The 23,235-nt window shown below is 40.3% G+C and overlaps 1 protein-coding gene across 2 annotated transcripts in view; it reads right to left on the bottom strand.

Annotated features, from left to right (window-relative positions):
* LOC121527507 (cadherin-18) overlaps positions 1 to 4,269 on the bottom strand; it is a 435,713-nt gene extending 431,444 nt beyond the window's left edge. Inside the window, exons 1-2 of one of the 2 annotated variants that reach the window (XM_041814503.1) lie at positions 4,202 to 4,269; positions 1,768 to 2,164 (exon numbers count right to left, since the gene is read on the bottom strand). The gene's annotated coding sequence lies outside the window, so the exon portion shown is untranslated. The remainder of the gene's footprint in view (positions 1 to 1,767; positions 2,165 to 4,201) is intronic. The other variant, XM_041814504.1, reaches the window with a different exon arrangement.
* Between the last annotated feature and the right edge of the window lie 18,966 nt (positions 4,270 to 23,235).

Raw genomic sequence — 23,235 nt, 5'->3', positions numbered from 1 at the left:
ATTTGAGCTATTCTGTGTTTTCAGAGTCATAGTACAAAATATTCTGTGGGTCTTGAAAGATGACTCAAAATGGCCAAAAACGCTGGCACAAGCCACTTTCCATTTTATAAAAGGGCTGGCACTCAATGAGTTAAAGATGTAGTGGCTATAAAAAGTATTCAACTCCTTGGAGATTTTACCACGGTCAATTTGTAATTTTTTTTTTTTTACAAAACAAAAACTCTTTAATGTCAAAGTAAAAACAGATTTCTACAATGTGTTGTCAAATAAACAAAAATATATAAGTAATAAGTAATTGCATAAATATTCACCCCCTTCAAGTCAATATTTTGTAAATACAATCACAGCACTCAGTCTGTGTAGATAGGTCTCAATCAGGTTTGCACATCAGGACACTGCAATTTTACTCCATTCCTCTTTGCAAAACTGCTCAAGCTCTGTCAGGTTGCACATGGATCAAAGCCCTTTGCAAATCCAGCCCCAAATTCTCAACTGGATTGAGGTCTGGGCTTTGACTCAGCCACTCCAGAACATTTAGCTTAATGTCTTTAAACCCTTTCTGTGTAGCCTTTGCTGTATGCTTTAGGCCCTTGTCTTGCTGGAAAATAAATCTTCTCCCACTTTAACATTCAAGAGGTTTTTGTATATATATTTATATGTGTGTGTGTGTGTGTGTGTGTAATTTTTTAACCAAAACAAGCCAAATTATATTGACCATTATGATAAATAAAATCAGTAAAGGGTAAAACATACAAGGAGGTGAATAGTTTTTTTTAGGCACTGTATTAAAAAGGTTCATTTGAATTGAAATGAATTTAAGAAAACATGGCTTAAATTTTGGAATCTGCAAAATTTTACTGAATCAATGATAGATATACTATATGGTGTATATATTATGGTGTACCATATTGTGTCTTTAGGTCCAATTTCCCCCTGTGATAAAAGAAGCGTAAAAAAAAAAAATCTAATTCTCTTCATAAAATTATTTTGAAGTCAACCTAACCTAAATGCATTCTGCAATCAAAGTCAGAAGAGAGCAGAAAAAAATGACAGAGTAGCATACAGTGCATTTGAATTATTAAAAACACACGATATATATCAAAAGTTTGACCATGGATGCATTTTTCCAATAAAAATAACAATGCATCTGTCTGATCAAAAGCGTATGTACAATGCTGGCACAGCATACATCTCAAAGATCAAACCCCAGTGTGCAGTCCGTCTGCAACAGGGTGAGCCTGTGCATCAGAAAGCATAGCATAGTAGTTTTCACTGTTTATATGCCTCTGTTTGGCAAAGCAACTCGGTCCAATTTCCTTTGAGCTCCACCAAGAGTCCAGTGGCTGAACTCACATGATTCCTCTGTATGAGCGGATAAAGGTAGAGCAGCCTGCAGAGTGGGGATGCGAGTGTCTGTCTGTCTGTGTGTGGTGGGGATGCTGGGGATTAGTGACTCGCATGGGGACATTAAACTTTATTGCATGCCAACGACCAACGCTCCAACAGTTTCTAATGTACCCCCTGATGTGTGACAATCACCACAGAGTTCATTTTTATAATTTTTCAGCTGCTTCACTAAGCTACCATAGCAACTGTTGCACCGTCTCTTAAAAAATCACCCAGACGCAAAAAAAAGGTAAATTATGCAGTAAGTTGGGAAGCGAATCTGCCACAAGACTTTTAAAGATGCATGCAGCTGGCATACATTTCACACACTACAAACTCTTCATTTCATGAAGGCAAAGTAACACTTTGTTTTGCACTCACCTTACCTGTGCTGCCTGACGTAGAGTTCCAGATGGATGCTTTATAGACGACTCATACCTCAGGTTGTTGACGCCGTGCTGGAGTGCACACGGCGGCGAGGAGCAGCAGCAAAAAGCAGTGGGTGGAAGGAGACAGGAGGAGGAGGAGGAGGTAGGGAGGGGGATAGAGAGGAGGAGGAAGAGGAGGAGGACGAAGGCGCAAATGCTGAATTATGGATGTGAAGAGGGAGAGAGAGAGGGATTCCTCTGGCGCTCTTACTCCCCAGATCGCAGAGCGTGAATCATCTTCTGCATGGATCAAATGGCACAGTCCACTGAAGGGCTGGGTCGGAGCGGTGAGCAGAACAGAGGGTATCTGCCGGGGCTGGATGGGATGTTAAGGGGGGGAGGCAGATCTGCTATAAGGGAAGAGGCAGCAAAGAGAGTTAGAGATAGTATGCAGAGCTCAAACACCCTATTAGTTTCTCTTTTTCCCTCCCTACCTCACATATGCACACATACAGAGTCAATGCTAGCTACAGTATAAACTGATTAAACACACATGCACAGAGCGCTCTGTTTAACCAGGAAATCAATACTGGGGATTCTTCATAGCCCCTGTCTTACTAGAACCTGCTCCTCCTTCTTTAACAGCTCACTTTCCCACCATCCACACTCCATGAATCACATGCTTTTAAATATAAAGCATTTCATCCCTCCATGATCCACTGTCCAAGCAATTTTCAACATATAAAAACAGTTTGTCTGTCTGTATAATAAATCCAATTAAATGTTTTTATGTATGTCATTCATAGGCTTAAACTGTTAAAAATCTCACTTTATGACATGGTTGAGGACAATGTAAATTTTGTTTTTGTTCACAGTAGTATCTTGGCTTCCCATGTGCCCCAACATTATCTCCATGCCAAATTTGATCACTGAAATTTATCTTAAGTCATCTGAAAGTTTGACATAGTTATGTCATAGAATTACATGCAGAAAAGGCATAAGAATACCAAACTAAAGTGACACCAAAAGGCAGCAACAGCCTTATTTTCCCTTCATCCTGCAATTTTAGGTTCTTTTAACCCTGTAGAACCCAGCGTTGTGCCGGTGCTACAATTTGCATATTCATTTTTGATTGGTGGTAGATTTGAAACTGGATAAGATAGATCGATCATCCTTTTTGCATATAAAATCTGGGGAGTTACACTAACATTTCACACATTCAACATGTTTCAGAGCACTCTATCGTTGCAGTGATGGATTTGTAAAAATACACAATAAAGCGCACGTAGTAAAAATCTTAATGAGACCAAGGGTATTTGCAGCATTTGCCGCCGAAAGCACATGTCCTGGCCGACTTGCACAATGGTAGGTTTTAAAGGGTTAATAAATGATTTACAGACTGGACAATCGCATCCTTCTTCTTTTGGTTCGACTGACGGTAAGCCAACCAGCTTAACTCTGTAAGCTGGTTTGCTTACCATAAAGTGGAATCCAGTGTTTTTGTAGATATGTTGGAATATGGTTGCCGTAAACATGTGGAAACACTGAGATGTAAATGTGACTGAATTTTTCGATTTAGACTTTGAAAGTTTTTCCCATTTTTCCTGGCTTGGTCTAATTTGGGCGTGGCCAATATGTGTGCCTGTGATGTCACAAGCCCACAGTGGGGGATGGCCCTGCCCCTCTAACACTACAATATAAAATCACAGAACAGTTCATCTCAGTACAGTCTGTTGTTAGCTGATGCCACTGCCTTTATTGAAAGTTGACAGTCAGTTAAATGCTGTTTTTATGTTCATTGTGAGGTAAATTTGCCAAATCTATCAGCCACAGTGGTCTATGGATCATTTAAAGCATCATAACAGAGATTCAGGCCAGAAAAATGACTTTGTCTCTTCTTCTAAGGTCAACAAAAGGTCAGAAGGCAGGCTAATGACGTGAGTGCTTTTCTCAGTTCAGATTGCAGGTCATCTCATTGAACAGACACGCCCACACTATACTGGAGCAGATTTTACTGCTTCTTTTTACATGATTTGGAAGCTTAATTTATAAACTTAGAGATATTTTATTTGACTGTAGTTGGACACGGGGGTTCATAACACAGTGACCTATCATACAACAAATCTAAATACCAATTCATTGCCACTTTACAGGGTTCTTAAGATGCATTTCTACCACCTACAGAGCTGGGGTGTGAAGAAGCTAAAGAAGAAGAAGCAAACACAAGAGAGAGATATAACCAAAATCTTGTCAAACCATGCATTAGTTGATTATATTTTTACTGAAATCAGTGCTTAAACTAATGAACAGTCACTTAGTTGCTCTGATGGATGTCAAGGTGGGCAAAAAATGCAATAACAGAAAGAGAAGTACCCAAGTGCAGATATTAAAAAAATAATAATAATAATCCACAAAAGTCCAAGAAAAAATCTACTAACAAAACTTACTTCAAAACAAAGTCCATCAAAAGGCAAAAATTCACAGAAACGTGGGAGAATCCACAAGGAACTACCACATGTGATCTGACAAAGACATAGGAAATCACACAACCTAAATACACAGAGAGTGATTACAAGCAGTGATGCAGGTGTGACAAACGGGACACAGGTGAAACTGGTGAGGACAATCAAAGAGGAGACAAACTGAGGCAGGAGGAAAAACTGGAATCAAAAACAAGAGAAGGCAACTACAAAATAAAACAGGAAACATGGAACACTTCACAAGACACTTACAAAGAAACACACAAGGACTGAAAGACAAACAGTACACTAGAAACTAAAACTAAAGAAACACTGCAAACACAGGAGGATACAAAGACAACAAACTAGAACCTTACAAGGAACACAAAGAGGGAAATGCAAACACAGGGAGGGACAACACACTAGAACTATACAGTAAATAATGAAACACAAAAGGTAGTCACCAGAAACACAATATACAGAAACACAAGGGCTACAGGAAACACCCAAGAAACTAAACCTAATCAGGATCACGACAATGGCCACTCGAGTTATAGAGTTACTCTGATAACCATCCAGCATTCATAATTACTCTTTATTCAATTTAATTCAATTCAATTTAATTTATAAAGCACATTTCTTACAAATGTAAACTTATTGTGCTTTACAGAAGATAAAAACTGATGCAAACCAAATAAACAGCAACAAAAATACAGCACTGAGTCAAGAAAAACAGAAATTTCAGGCAAAGTAATTAATGATCCTTGCACCAATCTGTACAGCATTTTGCATACACTAATGTTGGAGCCCTCTGAAAGGAGCATATAACCTAACAGCAAAAGGCTTGAGAGGAAAGCAGTGTTTTAAGGCCACTTTTGAAAGGAGTGTTTCAGCAGATCTCAGGTCAGCAGGCAGTTTGTTCCAGAAGACAGCACCATAGTGACTAAATGCACCTAAATGCATCAGTGAGAATGAGACAAGAGAGACAACAGAGACAAGAAGAAATATTTTGAAATCAGTTCTGTTCTCAACAGGAAGCCAGTGAAGATTTTTCAGTATAGGAGTAATATGTTCTGTGTTTCTTGTCCTTGTAAGCACTCTGGCAGCAGCGTTTTGGATGAGCTGGAGCCTTCTGATTGACTTTTTTAGGAAGTCCATCAAAAAGGGCGTAAGACAGCCATCCCTTGATGGCGGCCCGTGGGCCACTTCCAGCCTGCCATCAGGTGTCATCTGGCCTGCGAGACATATAGGAAAAAATATGTAAAATAAAAAAAAAAATACAGTGATTTTCAATATTTACCTTCTTAGGTGTTTAATAGACAAATTTTCACTCATTTATCATGATCTTTCTATGATTATAGCAAGGTAGTAATATGCAATAATTGAGTTAAATATGGTACTTTGAACTCTCTTTAAAGCAGGGAGGAACACTGTGACGTACAGCAGAGTGCACAGCAGCGCAACTGCTTCATCACCTCAGATCCACAAAAATGAGTCTGATACAGACTGCATGATTTTTAAGACTGAAAGAGAGTGATTTATTTTGTCTAATTTAGATTTTTCTTTTTTTAAGATGAAGAATTTAACCACCGTGTGCAGCTGCACAGACTCTTATAGAGTCCAGTCCTGTCCTTTCCTAACCTCTGACTAGTTTTCTGCATCTCAGGCCTCAACGAATGTCAGAGGTTTTTGCCTTGTAAAACCAAACTTCTGTCCCTGTGGGGGATTAAAACAGCTGCTCTCAGGATTGCAAATACTTTCCCTGCGTAATGGTCCGTCAGTCACAAATGCAGACATCATATCTTGCTTTGATGAGTGATTTAGTTCAATGTTAGCCTGATTTAATTCCTCATCATAAAGAATCTGTAATGTCAAACCAATATCAACTAAATTTATTTACATATAATTTAATTTTATGTTAACAAGACATGCAATTATGGTCTTGATCACCAAAGTTTAGATGGGACATCGTTTATAAACCATGTGGCATATTTGACTCCAGGTCGCATTAAATGGTAAAAATTACTCTCAGAATTATAGAACAAATTCTTTATAACTGAACATTTAACCCTTACCTGGACACAGACTGTGCTATCACATTAGAGATTAGAAGAGAACTCCTTCTAAACTGATGTCAATGCCCTCCTTTCCTCCTCATAGCCCCTTCTCCAGAAGCACATGTTGCTCTGACTCAGGACTTTTACTCTTCCTGCCAGTTTGATGTTTCCTACTCCTATGTGATGACTTATTCATGCCAGTATGTCCAGTTCCTGGACACACTGGCATGAAGTTTTTTCTACAAAAACTCTTGACTGATAATCTTGCTGATAGACCTGTAAATGATTTAGTATTTTCCAAAAAAATGTCTTTATCTGCAGTTTGATACCAAAACATGGCTGGAAGAAACTAACAACTAGCTAAATATGGCTAAATGCCTCATAGAGTGCAGCAAAAATAATAAAAAGCTGCATAATTCTCTGTTTATCACTATAAGCACCTTTTTATCAAATAGTCTAATGATTTGACCTACTGCTAGAACAAAATAAAGGTTGGTCTGTGCAGTTTCAGTCTAATTGAACATCCAGGCTAATTCACCAACCACCCTTTGGTTTTTTATCACTTTATGGAAATTTAACAGTCTATTTTGAGTGTTCCATAGAATTAGTAGTCATATCTTTCCCTGCTGCTTGCTAACACACCGGGTTGATATCACTGCCTGAACAAACTTGTGCGAATTTAATCAAAACACCCTCAAACAACAACATCCAGGCTACAGAAACTCAGACTCCATCAACACCAAATCCCAGATAAAATGCATCTCTTCTGCTTCCCGACCCAGACAAAAAGGTTATGTGGTTTGCAACATGAGCCCACTCTCTCCTTCCATTTCAGCGTACATTGCATTATCATACAGCTCTACTGCTTCCATTGTGCATTTATTTGAAAGCTATATTGTGCAGCGGAATAAAATAAACTGCTCTGAGTAATCATTTCCTGCATTGATTGAGTGTTTCAGCAAACTGGGCACTGCATTATAGCGCTGCATTGTGAGGGTTAAAGCTCTCTGTCTTCCATCTTGGACAATAATTCAGCGCTGAGAGCACAATATGTTATTGGTGATGGACATGTGATGGCTTAGGAGTGCAGTACAAGGACAACACAGCTCCGCCAGTGTAGGAGAAACCACAGAGAGAAAGGAAAAATCAGGACTGCGTGACTGCTTGAATTTAATTTCAGAGCTTTGAATTTACCGAGGAGTTTGGTCCATGTGTGTGTGGTTGGTTTCCACCAAGTTCCTGTCTCCCTTACCTGATCCAAATAAAGACCCCCTCCCCCCTTTTCATAGGTGAAATAAAGGGCAAAATATAAGAGCTGAAAAAGCAAATACTTATTTCCTTTTAGTCTCCTAATGGACCAAGGAGAAGAGCCACAAGATCAAAGTAAAGGTCATGGTCAGACTTTGTCTCTTCTCTGGCACAGAGCCAGGCAGCTTCCCTCTGCTCATAAGGTCAACATTTAGATTGTAACATTATTTAAATCTGAGAGAATCACATTTCTCCTGAGTGGGGGGTCGCTTCATCTCATTCAACAGACACGCCCACACCATCCTGGAGAAGAATTTACTGCCTCATTTTTCATGGTTTCGAAGCTTAATTTCATAAACTTCGAGATGTTTTATTTGACTGGCATTTGATTTAGGGGTTCATAACACAGTGACCTTTGATACAACAAACCTAAATATGGATTCATTTTCACTTTACAGGGTCTTTAATTTGTCCTGAGAAAATAAAGTCTTTACCCATTAAAGCCTAAAAACACAAATTACAGCTAGGAAATTGTCATTTTTTGGAACTGAAATGTTTATTACCCTCTTACTGAAATAAAAAAAAAAAATCAAAATTTCCATAAAATTTAACATATCTATTTTTGTATCTCATTTGATACATTAGTTGTTTTTGGTAACTGATAATCCACTTGAGGGCATTTTATCTAACCTGACATGTCAGATGGATGTATCTGATGAGGAAACATTCGACAAAAGGCAGAGGCTGTGATGAAACTCAGACTGTGATTGGATGAACGTTCTGTCACATCTCTACGGGCCAATAAGAGCAACAAAACACGTGACTTAGCAGCTATTGAGCTGCGCGTGCGCAGCTATGGGGAATAACACGAAACATGGCGTCTATAGACATGTAAGTACTCAACTTTTGTCGTTTTTGAAAAGCAAACAACTCACTGCTGTTCTTTGTTCTTCTTTTAACAAAGATTGGTGTCAAGTTCTGATAAAACTTAGGCTTTAGCAGCATCCACACTAAGCTCTTCCACCATAATTGCACCGGCCTGCTGCTTGTTGACGTCACAACTCTGCCGTGCCTAAAAGTACTTCCCCTCGTCCCTGATTGGTCCTGTCACTTTCTAACCGGGCCCAAACTGCTCAGACGGGAGCTTAAAAAGGTGGATTCGCCAGTGAAAAACAAGGAAATGGGCGTATCCATCTGCTTTGCAAGGTTACATTTTATCATTTATCAGATTATATTCAGAATTTGTTTTTGTAATTTATTGATCTATTGATGAGATAGAGGTATCATAAAAGTATGTATCAAATATGATACAACAGGCTTTAAGGGGTTAATATGAGTTGATTTGACTCTAAAGGTCTTTAAATACCAGGTTTGTTATTTTTGGACCCGGTTGGACTCGGACCATGCACACTGAGTCCGATGTGTTTTTACTCACCTTCACTGCAAAAATTTGTAGAATGTGACAAATTGTTTGCCCCTTTAAGCAAATTTTTTTTGTCATTTTCTTCCATTCTTAACCCATGTTTGCTGCTCCATGCCTTTTTTTTCCTCTTTTTTAAGATATATTTTTGGGCTTTTTAGTGCCTTTATTGGACAGATGAGGAAAGTGGATAGAGTCGAAAATGGGATGAGGGTGAGGAGTGACATGCGGCAAAGGACCACAGGCTGGATTTGAACCCGGGCTGACATGGGTAGCACATTAGACCGATAGGCCATCTGCGCGCCCCATCCCTTTTTTCTGTTAACCTAATTTTGCCCCTTTAACTACTTTTATCTCTCTTTTAATGCTTATTCCTGCCATTTTTTTTACCACTTAGAAGCTATTTTTGCTGCCTTTTAACTGCTTTTCCACATTTTTACCACTTTAAGCCGATTTCTTTCCCTTGCAATCTTTTTTTTTTTGCCAATTTTCCCTTTAATCTGAAAGTATTTTTTTTCCTTTACAGTTATTTCTATTCTTTCTACTTTATTTTCTAATATCCTGAAGTTTGTAGACATTATGGCTTAGCTTTGTAGTCTAACATTACTTTCCAAATGGTTTAGATCAGTGCGCCCATCCACACTGTTATGATTACAAATTAAAATGTAATTCTTTTATAGGAAATTGGGTTCACATATTTCATACAACAGCATAAATAAATAGAAGTCATTTTTTGTTGCTTTGATAGGAGTGGTGATTATTCAGCTTCAAAATAGAGTATGCTTATCTCAGATTAACTTTATAATGGGCCATGACTTTTCTGGTCTCCATGGGCTCCCCTTTGTTTCTGCATATCCCTCTCCTCTCTATCTGCATCTCCTTCTCTTTTTTGTGTCTCTCTCTGTGCTCTCTCTGCATCTTCATCTCTATCCCTGCATCCTCTCCTAAGTTTTAATTTGCAACTCCCTCCTTTTCTCTCATCCTTTATTCTCTTCATGCATCTTTTTGACAATGATAACAAAAGTGCCAATTTGTTGCAACCTACCAAATCATTGAAAAGCAATTTACTTTTGTATTTTACTGGAGAAAATTTCCTGATAGTTTTCAGTGGTTTGAACTCTAACTTCATGTTTGAAGTAAACGCTGTTATTAGCATTAAAATCCAAGAACACAATGCTCATTGCCCTTTTTGTTTAACTCTCTACACTTCTCTTATGCTAGTATCTTTTTTCTTAGGAACCAAAAGAGGTGCTATTTGGGGTCTTTCTGTTAATTTCTGAGTCATACTTTATAAAAAAGCTAAGAATCAGCTTGCTGTGATTAACCATGAAAGGAAGGAAATTGAGCTGATTGAGGTCTGCAATTTTGAAAAGTAGGACACATGTATTTCATTGAATACCAATAAGTGGAAGTCTTTGTCTTGTTTCCAACCTCCATTCCAGCAGAGCTCTAGAACTGACGCAAACTGTGCTATCTTTATCTAAATCCATACATTCAACTGGGATGCCTCTTCAAGTGTACATCATTATATTGACGACACTGAGGAGCATTTGTCTCCCTTGGAGCATGCCCTGGGCTCTGTGATTGAGCTTTACACCTGTGTTTCCATCCCTGTTAGGTTTCTGCCTTGTTGAACCCATCCTCAGCTTTTCCTGTGCTCCTCTTTTCCCTCCTTCTTCCTATCAATGTCAGGCTGTCAGAGGAGGAGGGTGCCGGCGCCGGCTCCTCTGCTGCTCAAGCCCAACCATGCGTCTGTAATCATTCTGGCTGTTGCCGTGCTGATTGGTGCTCCTGTGTCGGGCCTCGCTGTAGGTGAGTGATCAGCCGTTCTCCGGGATACACAAGTCTGCCATTGATCAATTGCTCTATTAATCCAGCAGCAGAATGGATAATGCACGGCTAGCAGGGATGCACGCTCCTGCACAGTGACACAGGCACGTGTTCTCGCTTTGCAGGCCTTGTAAAACAACCCCCGAGGTTTCAGAAAAAAAGTATCATGCTGATGATGTCCTCGCCGTCATTTGCATAATGTGGAACCTATGTTAGAGTCGGAAATTACCTTGGGATTGCAAGGACCAAAGCTTTCACACTGCAGTATGCAGGTTGGTAAAACTGACATTTTTGACATCAATGAAGGACTGTAAATTTGAAAATGTTGAAAAATGAGTTATTTGATTATTTCCATGTTGGCTGTTTTGGTGACAAAATGGGTTCATAAGAGGATAACGTGCTATGAATGCTTGAACTCACTTTCAGAAACTTTAAAAAAACTGTTTATAATTAAAGAACCAAACATTACCATTTATATTGTGACACTAATCAGACCATTGTGTCCCTGATTAGAACACTTACCAGTGTGGCATGATGTGGTGTTACTGTAAAGCACATTGCTTGCACTTAGCGTCAGTTTCATGTCTTTAGTTTGTGTCTGCTAACGTGCATGCTCAAAGTGTATCACCTCTCATGCAAACCTGATATTCACTTCAATAGCATATTAGCATATTAATCAACGACAAATGTAGCATCATTACACAGTCTGCACCACACTATGAGACTCAACAGCGAGAGACTTAAAAAAAAAACATATTTGTGTTGACTTAAAAATCCCAAATAGCTGTGTCAACTATTTTTCTGTGTTGATTAAAAAACATAATTTTGGTTTTAAATATATAATATAATCTCCACCACTGTCATTACTTTATGTCATTGTTCTCAAATTATCTGACAAACATCCCTTTAGTCTGCAGAGTTTTCCCAGAATGCCCTTGGTCAGACATTTTTTGCACCATGAGTGAAGTGTCCACTGAGTTAGACAAGTCCCACCAGCAGGGAGCAAATTCAGTGTGGCATGAATGGGGTGCTGAGCACAAAGAAGGAGCACTCCTTAGTACGGTGTGAACCACTGTTACATGTAGTCACTCAAGGTAGCATACCTTGGATGGCATAAATGTTCAAAATTAAATTAGGTGAAATACAGTCATAGAGGAAAGTATCGACACCCCCGAAACTTTTCCAGAAAACACACTATTTCTCCAAAAAATTGTTTCAATTACAAATTTTTTGATATACACTTTTTTCATTTATGTGCATTGGGACAACACAAAAAAAAGAAGAAAAAAGCTAAAATTGACATAATTTTACACAAAACTCAAAAATGGGCCCGACAAAATTGTTGGCATCTTCAACTTAATATGTATTTGGTTGCACACCCTTGGGAAAAATAACTGAAACCAGTCGCTTCCTATAACCATCAACAAGCTTCTTACACCTCCTAAACAGAATTTTGGACCACTCTTCTTTTGCAAACTGCTCCAGGTCTCTCAGATTGGAAGGGTGCCTTCTTGCAACAGCAGTTTTGAGATCTCCTCATGGATCCGGACTCATTGCTGGCCACTTCGGAACTCTCCAGCGCTTTGTCTCCAACCATTTTTTGGTGCGTTTGAGGTATGTTTGGGGTCACTGTCCTGCTGGAACACCCATGACCTCTGATGCAGACCCAGCTTTCTGACACTAGGCCCTACATTGCGGCCCAAAATCTTTTGATAGTCTCCAGATTTCATGATTCCTTGCACACAGTTGAGGCACCCAGTGCCAGAGGCAGCAAAACAACCCCAAAACATCTTTGAACCTCCACCATGTTTGACTGTAGGTACTGTGTTCTTTTCTTTGTAGGCCTCATTCCATTTTCTGTAAACAGTAGAATGACGTGCTCTTCCAAAAATCTCTACCTTTGTCTCATCTGTCCACAAAATGTTCTCCCAGAATGATTGAGGCTTACTCAGGTACATTTTTGCAAACTCTAGTCTGGCTTTTTTATCTCTCTTTGTCAGCAGTGGGGTTCTCATCTGTCCCCTGCCATAGCACTTCATCTCATTCAGATGATGGCGTATGGCCTGAGCTGACACTTGGTGTATTGTCTAGAAAAATTCCAGAGGTGCCAATACTTTAGTTCATGACTGTAAGTAAAAAGTGCATTCAAGGAGAAACATGCAGCTTAAAAAATATGCTTTTATATGTTAAAATATTTGGGGTTTAGAAAAAAAATCACATTAATCTAACATGAATGTGCAAGTAAAATTTGGTTGTTTCAGTTGGAAGTAGGTTGTTGGCAGTTTTGCTTAGGCTGAACGTGTTAGTTTCACTCTCTCTGCAACAATAGGTGAGGCAGTTGACGCGTGTGGCTCCCTCTGTTGATTGCTAAAAGTGTAAACTGCCGGGGCGGAGTTTCACTGTAGTCCAAGCTTTAAGAGAGTTTGAATCTAAATTTGCCAGCTGGGGCGGTTAGCGGCTGTGCACAATCAACTCAATTGTGCACATCTGTGGCATATCTCTCTATATAAGTACACAGACTGCGCTGAAGCGTCAGCGTAAGCGTCAGCCCTTGTGGAAGCCCAATTGTGTGAAGACCACATTGGGTAACGACCAGCGAGTCTACCTGTGCGAGTCCACCGAGCAAGGCCACCGACAGGCAGCACTGCCTCATAACAGTCTAACGCACCCCAGCAGTCTAACGCAACATGTGCAACCAAAAAATACAAGTCATATATGGGAACAGAAAGAAGCACAATAGTTACAGAAAACGAAACCTGCATAATCTATCCACTTTGCAGAATGCCTCTTTTCCACAACCTTTTATCACAGTTGGCCTCTGGAACTGCCAGTCTGCAGTTAACAAAGCAGAATTCATCAATTCCCTCACTAAACTGTCTAACATTCAGGTCCTAGCCCTGACAGAAACTTGGGTCCGTCCTGAGAACACTGTAACACCAACTGCTCTATCAGTTGATGCAGTGTTCTCTCATACACCTCGCTCTTCTGGCCGAAGAGGTGGCACAGGCATTATTCTTTCTCATAGCTGGAACTTCAGCCAGTTCAAACCCTTGGACAATAACACCTCATTTGAATATCATGCAGTACAGGTCACTGCCCCAATAAAGGCTTACATGGTTGTGGTATACCGCCCACCTGGGGGTCACCTGGACAACTTTATTGTGGAACTGGACATGTTACTCTCAGACATCCCTGATGATGGCACACCACTGGTTGTCATGGGTGACATGAACATCCACTTGGATAGAGCCCAGGCTACTGATTTTATTTCACTACTGTCCTCCTTTGACTTGAAACTGGTTCAAACGCCTCCTACACACAAGGCTGGTAATACACTGGATTTGATTCTAACTCGCAATTGCTCCACGGCTAATTTGAGTGTAACACCACTTCACCTCTCTGACCACTACTTCATTCAGTTCTCACTTGGCTTACCTGAACTTCAACAATCTACTACTCAGTTAAGATCATACCGCAGAAACCTTCAGTCACTTGACCCAACACAGCTGTCTGACGAGGTCTCAGCTGCACTAGCCTCATGTAACGAGTCCTTCACACTCACTGTTAACGAGGCCACAGACACATTCTGCTCCTCACTGACCTCCTCTCTGGACAAACTCTGCCCTCTGGTGTCTAAGCCTATTCGTAATACTCCACCTTGTCCCTGGCTCACTGAGGTCATCAGAACCCAAAGGGCAGGGCTCAGAGCGGCAGAGAGAAAATGGCGTAAATCCAAACAAACCACTGACTTGAGTGCTTATCAGCAAAAACTGTCCTGTTTTACCTCTGCTCTAAAATCTGCTAAGAAGGCGTTCTATCAATCAAAGATCTGTGCTGCCACTGATGCACGCAAACTCTTCTCTGCTTTTAACTCGCTCCTCTCTCCTTCAAACCCACAACCCTCCAGTATGTTGACTCCAGACATGTTCGCCTCCTACTTCACTGACAAGGTTTCTGCCATCAGCAACCAATTCTCTGAGCCTGTCCAACTCAGTTTTCTGCCACCAGCTAGTGATGCATCACTTAGCTCATTCTCTCCACTAAGTGAGAGCGAGGTCACCAGGCTTCTGCTTGACTCTAAGCCCACAACCTGTCCCCTCGATCCGATACCATCACATCTCTTGCAGGCGATTGAGCCCACAATCAGCCCTGCTGTGAGTTGTATCATTAACTCCTCTCTGTCCACAGGTGTTTTCCCAGCTGCTTTCAAGCAAGCGCGGTTACACCACTGCTCAAAAAACCCACTCTCAACCCAGCCCTGGTTGAAAATTACAGGCCGGTCTCACTTCTCCCATTCCTATCAAAAATACTGGAGCGCACAGTCTTCAACCAGCTCTCAGAACACTTGCAGAACAATGATCTACTTGATCAGAATCAGTCTGGCTTTAGGCGGGCCACTCTACTGAAACTGCACTTTTGTCGGTAACGGAATCACCGCTTGGCCAGAGCAGCTGGTCAGTCCTCAGTTCTCTTACTGCTGGATCTGTCTGCTGCCTTTGACACAGTAAACCACCAAATCCTCCTCTCCACACTCTCTTCACTTGGTATCTCAGGATCTGCCCTACAGTGGTTTAAGTCCTACTTCACAGGGAGATCTTTTAGAGTATCATGGAAGGGAGGAGTGTCTAAACTGCATGGCTTATCAACAGGGGTGCCTCAAGGGTCTGTGCTTGGTCCCCTACTTTTCTCAATATACACCACCTCACTTGGTGCAATCATCCGCTCCCATGGCTTTTCTTATCACTGCTATGCAGACGACACACAGCTATTCCTGTCCTTTCCACCAGATGACACAACTGTCTCAGCTCGGATCTCATCCTGCCTTGCTGATATTTCTAAATGGATGAGGGAACGTCACCTTCAGCTCAACCTGCCCAAAACTGAGCTCATTATCATCCCAGCCAGTCCCACTATTGAACCGCAGATCAGTATCCAGCTTGGATCAAATAATCTCTTGCCCACTAAGTCAGCCCGAATCTGGGTGTCATGATTGATGACCAGCTAACCTTCAAGCTCCATGTGGCCTCGATTGCTCGGTCCTGCCGTTTCGCCCTCTACAACATCAAGAGGATCAGACCCTACTTGACAGAGCATGCTACACAACTCCTAGTACAGGCTCTTATAATATCACGTATTGACTACTGTAACTCATTACTGACAGGCCTACCTGCATGCACAGTTATACCTCTGCAGTTGATCCAGAACGCAGCAGCACGTCTGGTCTTCAACCAACCCAAGAGAGCTCATGTCACGCCTCTTTTAATCTCTCTACACTGGCTTCCAGTTGCAGCTCGCATTAAATTCAAAACTCTAATCATTGCTTACAAAGCAGTAACTAAAACTGCTCCTGTTTACCTGGAGTCCCTCATCCAGGTCTACACCCCTTCTCGCTCACTACGCTCAGCCAGCAAAAGCGCCTGGTACTTCCAGCACATCATGCTCCTAAGTCACTAGCTCGACTCTTCTCCTCTGTTGTCCCTAAATGGTGGAATGAATTACCCAACTACATTCGATCTACAGACTCCCTGTCTACTTTCAAGAGAAGGCTAAAGACCCAGCTCTTCAGAGAACACTTTGCACTTAGCTAGGCAATTCTCTACTGTTGTCCCCAGTAGTAGATTGAGTCTCAGCCAGACTATTCTCCACTGCTGTCCCCAGTGGTTGAATGAGTTTCCCAACTATAGTTAGCTCGCACTGTCCTGCTCTACTTCTGGGATTTCTTTGCCCAGCTCTTTGGGAATGATCCAGCACTTGGTACTTGGTAAATAGTTGTTGTGAAGCCTAATGAATGGCAATTAGTGATCCCACATTTTCCTTGATTCATTGTTGCTGTCTAAAAACAAACAAAAAAAAAAAAAAACAAAAACAAAAACAAAAACAAAAACAAAAAAAAACAAACAAACAAAAAAAAACAAACAAAAAAAAAAACTACATAAACAACGTATATTTTAGGTACTCTGCCTTAAACTCTACACGGCAGCACTTGCGTCCAATTGAATCTGAAGCACTTGATGGCACTTACTGATGTTGTTTCTTCTTGTCTAGATCATTGCTTGTGTTGTTCTTGCTCTCAAATGTACGTCGCTTTGGAGAAAAGCGTCTGCTAAATGACATTGTAACATTGTAACATTGTAAATAACTTAAAATGGCTAAGTATAGGGTTTCCAACACTTAGAAATGAAAATAAATGTAACAGGCCACATTTTTACTTTAATCTTGACTTCATCTCAACATCTTAGCAACGATCGAGAGAAATGGGAGGAGCCTTATGTCGGTGTAATGCCGCTGGGATTGGCTCCAGCCCCAGCACTAAAAGGGAGAAGTAGCAAGGATAATGGGTAGAGTATTAGTGTGCTCTTGTGTCCTTTTTGACACACCATAGTTAAGCATCTGTGTCTTTCTGCTGCCAACAACAGTACTTGTTCTTTTTGTGCTACTAGAGAACTAAGAATGGGTTTGACCATAAGTCTGACAACTGCAAAACTTACAATAGAAAGTAATACATAAAGAAAGCAATGATTTTAAATAGATTAATAATGAACCCAGAGGCATGAACCTGCTCTCTTATCAAATCAGTTAAGTGGATTTTCCTCTGGTAGTGAAACTAACGTGATTACCATGTAAACATTTAGAAAGAGCCATAAATGTTTAAAATCCCCACAGTTTTTAATTATAGGCCACCTTTCTACCCTTCATGTTCTACATTGATCCAAAGTAATGCAATCGTGAGCTTTGAAGAGGATTGTGATGACTCGCTTTGAAATGATTTTTCATTCTCGTCTGCTCATAACTGAATAAAGTTATATGTGAGGGAATGTCAGTCATCAGCAGAGGTTGTGAGCTGATTGACATTTGCTTTGTGAGAGTCTGGCTGCCAATGTTTGTGTTTCCATGGAAGCACCACAACACTGCAGACACCCAGAGCAGACTAGAGTTGGAGGTTTGTGAATTATTTTCCCAATTTATTCAGGTGAAATGTGATTCTGATTCCATTAATTGCAAATGTAATTGATTTCTTTAAGTGGCGGCAGAAAGGAGGCCGGTTATCTTCATGCAAATGTACACCGTTCCACTCTCCGTCCTTCAACGTCACTCTCTATTCTCTAATTTATTCATGGAACAGACGTGCTAGGTGAAGTCATTTTTGTTGTGTTCTCTCGGCTATAAATCTGCATGACACATGATCATAAATAAAAGTATTGTTGACCTTGCTTGTGCATCTGGAGGTATGATGTTCACTTCAGCAGCTTAATTGTTGGGATAAAAGGAAGTCAAGTGGCTCATTTTTGTTCAGACTCTTTCTGTTTTTCTGAGTTTCTTTCTCATTTATTTTGGTGCCTTAGTGGTCTAAAATTAAGAGCTGCAATTCAGCACTTATTTCCGCTGCAGAACCAGTGTCTTGAATATCATTATGTTTTCATATTGTGTCTATTTATAATCCTTTTTCTTGTTCTTAGAGGCTGACTCATTCCAGGCATACAAGAAGAAAACCACAGTACTGCCAAGCTGCAAGTTTTGAGTGTAGAAACCAAAGGTTTTTGTGGTTTGACCTGACAAGAGGTCATAAAGATTGGCGTTCAATGCACAGTTTTAATTCTTGAATCACATGTCTAGTTTAACCCGTATTTTATAATCAAACATTTTTAGCCTAATATTCCTTTTTGCATGACAGCATGGGAAAAGTGTCACATCACACTTACTCTGAACAACCATCCATTTTTGAACAGGATATGTTCTATTGTAATGTTAATTATGATGCATTGCATTATAATGCAATAATGACGTTTTATCACTGCTGTTTGCAGATGATGTGGTTCTGTTGGCTCCATCGGCTGGGGGCCTCCAGCAGGCTCTGGGGTGGTTTGTGGCGGACTGCGAAGCGGCTGGTATGAAAATAAGCACCTCCAAGGTTGGCTAGTGACCAGCCCAGCATGATGCCCATCTCTTGTTAGGTGTCAGTCCAATCCCCTTGCAACCCTTTGCAGGATATATGGTATAGATATTGAATGGACTGTACTTATTCATTGCTAACCAACATATAGCAGGGTATTTTCCAAAATGATCATGACCATTATGGTTTTGCAATAGCTTCCTGCTGCCTTATTGATGCACTGTCTGTGGTAGAGGGGTTCATGCACCCCTGGTGGAGGAAAATCATGCATTTAGACTGCCCAACAGTCCAGCACTCACGTTGTAGTTTTGTTTTAGACTTCTTCATGGAAAAAATAGACTCACATGTTTCATCATAGTTTTAGGCAATGAAAGTAGGCAACGCAACACAGTTGCTTCAGTAACCCAACAGTTGACATTGCTAAGATTAACACTTTATAAAGTCTGAAGTGAAAGTCTGTCAGCAGGGCCTATATGTAAGGGTTAATGCCTGACGAGGTGTCCAATTATCAGGGATTAATGGACAACATGGAGGCCTGAACCATCCGACGCGCAGTGGAGGTGTCCACTAATCCCTGATAATTGGACACCTCGAAGGGCATTAACCCGCTTATACCATGGTCACTTGCCAAAGAAAAGAATACATAAAACTGTAAATTAATCATTTTATACGTTTTGCGCTCAAAATATAAAGTTTTACTAAAGCAACAATTTCTTTTCCCTAGCAATGCCTGACGGCTTGACTAATAACTGGAATAGCCATTCCAATCCAATAATGTTCTTAGGGAATGCAAACGTTATTCAGTACTCCAGTAAATAGGACAGGCCATAGATACAAAGTCCAAAAGGTACAAAAAACTAGTCCGCTCAGTGCACTTTCTTAACAGATTTATCAGTGAAAAAGCACAAATACGAGGGAGACTGAGAGTCATTATGATCAGACTTTAAACCTGTACATTACGTTGAAAATAGGAGATAAGACCGTCTTACATTACTGGTCTTAAAACTGGAGTCTGTCATTTTATTTATGTCAGGTAAGTGACGATTGACGCCAGTCCACAGGCTCCTCAGGCTGGCAGCGCTGTACTCCCTGCTAAGAAAGTGTGACTGCCTTAGGTTGCTATGGAAACTCCTATCATATAACGGCTGCTGCGCATTAATTTGGAAAAATATAATGATTTTTTGACCGGAACTACTTGTGAAGTTCGAACGGTGTCCATATATCAGAAGTTAATAGACACCAATGGAATTTCCAGGGCCAATCAGAATTGAGTATTCACCAAGACCATGGTATAATGGCAGACAACAACACGCAACAGATCAAATGGATAAAGTATGAATTAGAAGCTTGGATCAGCCAGATAAAAGGGCAATTCATCAGTAATTGAAGGATTTAGTTTTGGGCCTTTTATTCAGATATAGTGGAAAGAGTTGAAAACTGGGGTAGGAGAGAGGGGAACAGCATGTTGGACAAAAGTCAGAGGTTGGCTTTGAACCCATTCTGCTCACTATGAGAACAACAGCCTCTGTTTATTGGGCGTACAGATATAACCACTGGGCTATCACTGGCTTCATAGGACTCACTTGTGGGAATTTCCAACAAAGGGTAATTTTAATCATCAGTGAACAATAATAGAAACTTGATTGGTTTTTGAAAACTTATCCTTGTGAGTCCATGTGACTCATATTTACAAGCCCTTCTTTCCTTGTTATTGAAATTTTTGCACTGCAGTAAGCTAAACACAAGGTTGCAAATTTTGTTTTAGCACAAACAAAATTAATCTAGTCACGGATTTACACTTCAATGGGGAAAACAGGGTTTTATTTTTACACTTCACAACCTCACCTGATAATTGCATCTCTGTTTCCAAATCACAATCCCCTGTGAGTCGCTACTGTTAACATCCCCGCTGAGCTGACGCGCGTATATCCAGGAGGAACTCACTGAGTCACGTCTCAATCATTAATTAAGAAGATAAAGCTGAGCAATGCACCCGCTCATTAGCTGCAGAGTGACTGGGTGTGTTCTGCATGGCGCCGTTCTCTCCACGGACAATATCAAGGTCACCGTCTGCAGCCCTGCTCTGTTAGCAACATTTTGTGTACCCCTTCTACTCCATCAGGCATGCAACCACCTTGTTCTGCAAAATTAGCCGATCATTACCAAAGCATTCAAACATAATAGCTAAACTGCAGCACACTTATATGGGGTTATTGATGTTGCGGAGCACAGTAAATTTTCCCTTTCTTGTCAGTTTAGCTTTATTTCTGCTTGTGGTATTTACAGCACACAACACAGAGCTAATGCTGCAAAATGCAACCTAAATGGCCTTTTGTATGCCTGTTTCTATACATCCACTCAGTGCACTGAGCGACCCTGACACAAATAAATGAATCTTTACGAGGCAGAGGAATGAGCAGTACTCTCTCCTGCAAGCCCTCCATCACCCTTTCTCCCAATCACCTGCAATGATTGAGGCCAATCAGTGGCATCAGTGCCCACCTCTTTGCTCTCCCGTCTCCTCCATTTGAGACCCATTGTAGAAAGCATTAGCCTTCTGCTGCAAATGCAATTCTGCCTGCAGAATCATCCCACACTACACCTGCACTTAATTGAGGTTTTCTAAATCCCCCTCCTTCTTACCTGTAGCTCAATCATGCCAGGATTGTATCGTCTATAAACACCCCAGCTTTTATGTCTGTGTGGGTTTGTGTGTGCCTGCAGGAATTTTCCCCGTTGCCAGGAGGAAAACATTTGTCACTGTGCTGAGATAACAGCTGGGTTTGTAAAGGAAAACCAGGGCATGTAGCACCTAAACTTTAAGCTCTGGAGTTAATTGATTTCATGACATTTGCATTAAAATTAACTTCTGGATCATGTTTCCACTCTTATCACCATGTTTATGCAACAGAATATCAAATATACCCAATCTCATTCTGGAAAGTCTTTTTTTTATCTTTATGTTATTAACCCTCTGACCTAGATACTGATGTGCATTTATTCTTACTTGTAGTCACAGTGATTTCTGCAGAAAAAGTGCGAGAAATATCAAGAGAGGCATTTCATTTTCCCTCAAAACAAGTGTATTTTAATTGATTGACTAAGGGAAATAAACAAGCAAAACCGTCACAAAAACATGCAGTGACACAGATTACACAGTGCAAGGCTTGCTGTTTGATGCAAAGTTACATTATTATTATTCAATTCAACATTTAGAAACAGATCTTTAGTGGTTCTTAGCTTCAGAAACATTGTGGTGCGTAGACATCTTTGTTGAGTGATCAGTACACTCAAAACAAGAGCTATTTCCTATGTAAACCATTAACGTTCTGAGACCTGAGCCTATGTTTGTTAAGTGGTTTTAGCTTCTCCTACTTATGTTTTATGAGTGGGATCTGATAAAACATCTCCCTTGTCTCTGAACAGGAATTTCTTGTACATTTCCCTTTCTAAAGACCCAAATAATTCCAAAAGATTAAAAGAAATTACCTAAAATATTATTAAAAACTTCTTAAAGAGAATTTTTCGTTAAAGTACCCCAAAGTTTCTTTAAATAGTTTTCAAATCTTTCACTGAAAATTTGTCAAAAAGGCAAAATATTCTAATATAAAATTCCCCCCAAAATTCCAAGCAAAGTCATAAAAATTTACAATCAAATTCCTCCAAATTAAAGCAAAGTCCAGCCCCAAAATGTCTCAGCAAATTCCAAAAAATGTGAAAATATACGTTCCAAAATTCCAGGAAAATTATGGAAACATCTTAACATACAAAGAAATTCCCTGAAATTTCCATGAAAATTCCAAAAATCATAGTGGACACCCCACAGATTCCTATTCAAATTAAAAAAAAAAAATTGCAATAAATTTCCTAAAGTCTTAAAAAAAATGCCCAAAAAATTGAATGCGATTTCGCCAAATCAATCACTTAATCTTTTCAAAATATGCAAACATATCCCCTAAATTTCTATGAAAATTCTTGAGAATTTCTAAACGATTCCCCGAAGTATCCACACTGCAGATTATCCAAACAATTTGAGCTAATTACTAAAACCTCAATAGACATTCAAAAATTCGAATAGCATTAATTGTAATTATATTGCAGGACAGCCAAAATGTGATGTCCATATATATGCATGCATGATCTTAGCAGGTTAATCAAAATAATAACAAAAAAACTGACATAAAGATGTAATATTATAATTTCTTATAATGATTAGAGTGATCTAAAATATCAGAGTTATTAGCATTATTATGTGCCCAAATGGTACTACACCTCAATAACCTTGGTCCTGCATTTGGTATGGGTGTATATGGCTGAGCAATTTGCTGCATCAGCATTGGTCCTGCACTGCCAGGCTCATGCCAGTTGTCTTCTCCATGACGCACGCATTTGCCCTTGGTGTCTGGTCCAGCCCAGCGGGTCCTGGGCACCCAGTAGGCATTGAGCTGGATCAGGCCTCAGAAAGCGTGCCAGGTGCCTGTACAAGTGCAACTGCCACTTTGGTACTCATCAGCTGACCCTTCTCATCTGTACTCTCCTGAGCACATCACCATAAGACACACAGTCCTACCAATGA

Source organism: Cheilinus undulatus, linkage group 19, assembly GCF_018320785.1.
Source record: "Cheilinus undulatus linkage group 19, ASM1832078v1, whole genome shotgun sequence".
In the NCBI taxonomy this organism is placed as follows: Eukaryota; Metazoa; Chordata; class Actinopteri; order Labriformes; family Labridae; genus Cheilinus; species Cheilinus undulatus.
Note: the sequence above shows the minus strand (reverse complement) of the source record. Positions and strands in the feature narration are given on the sequence as shown.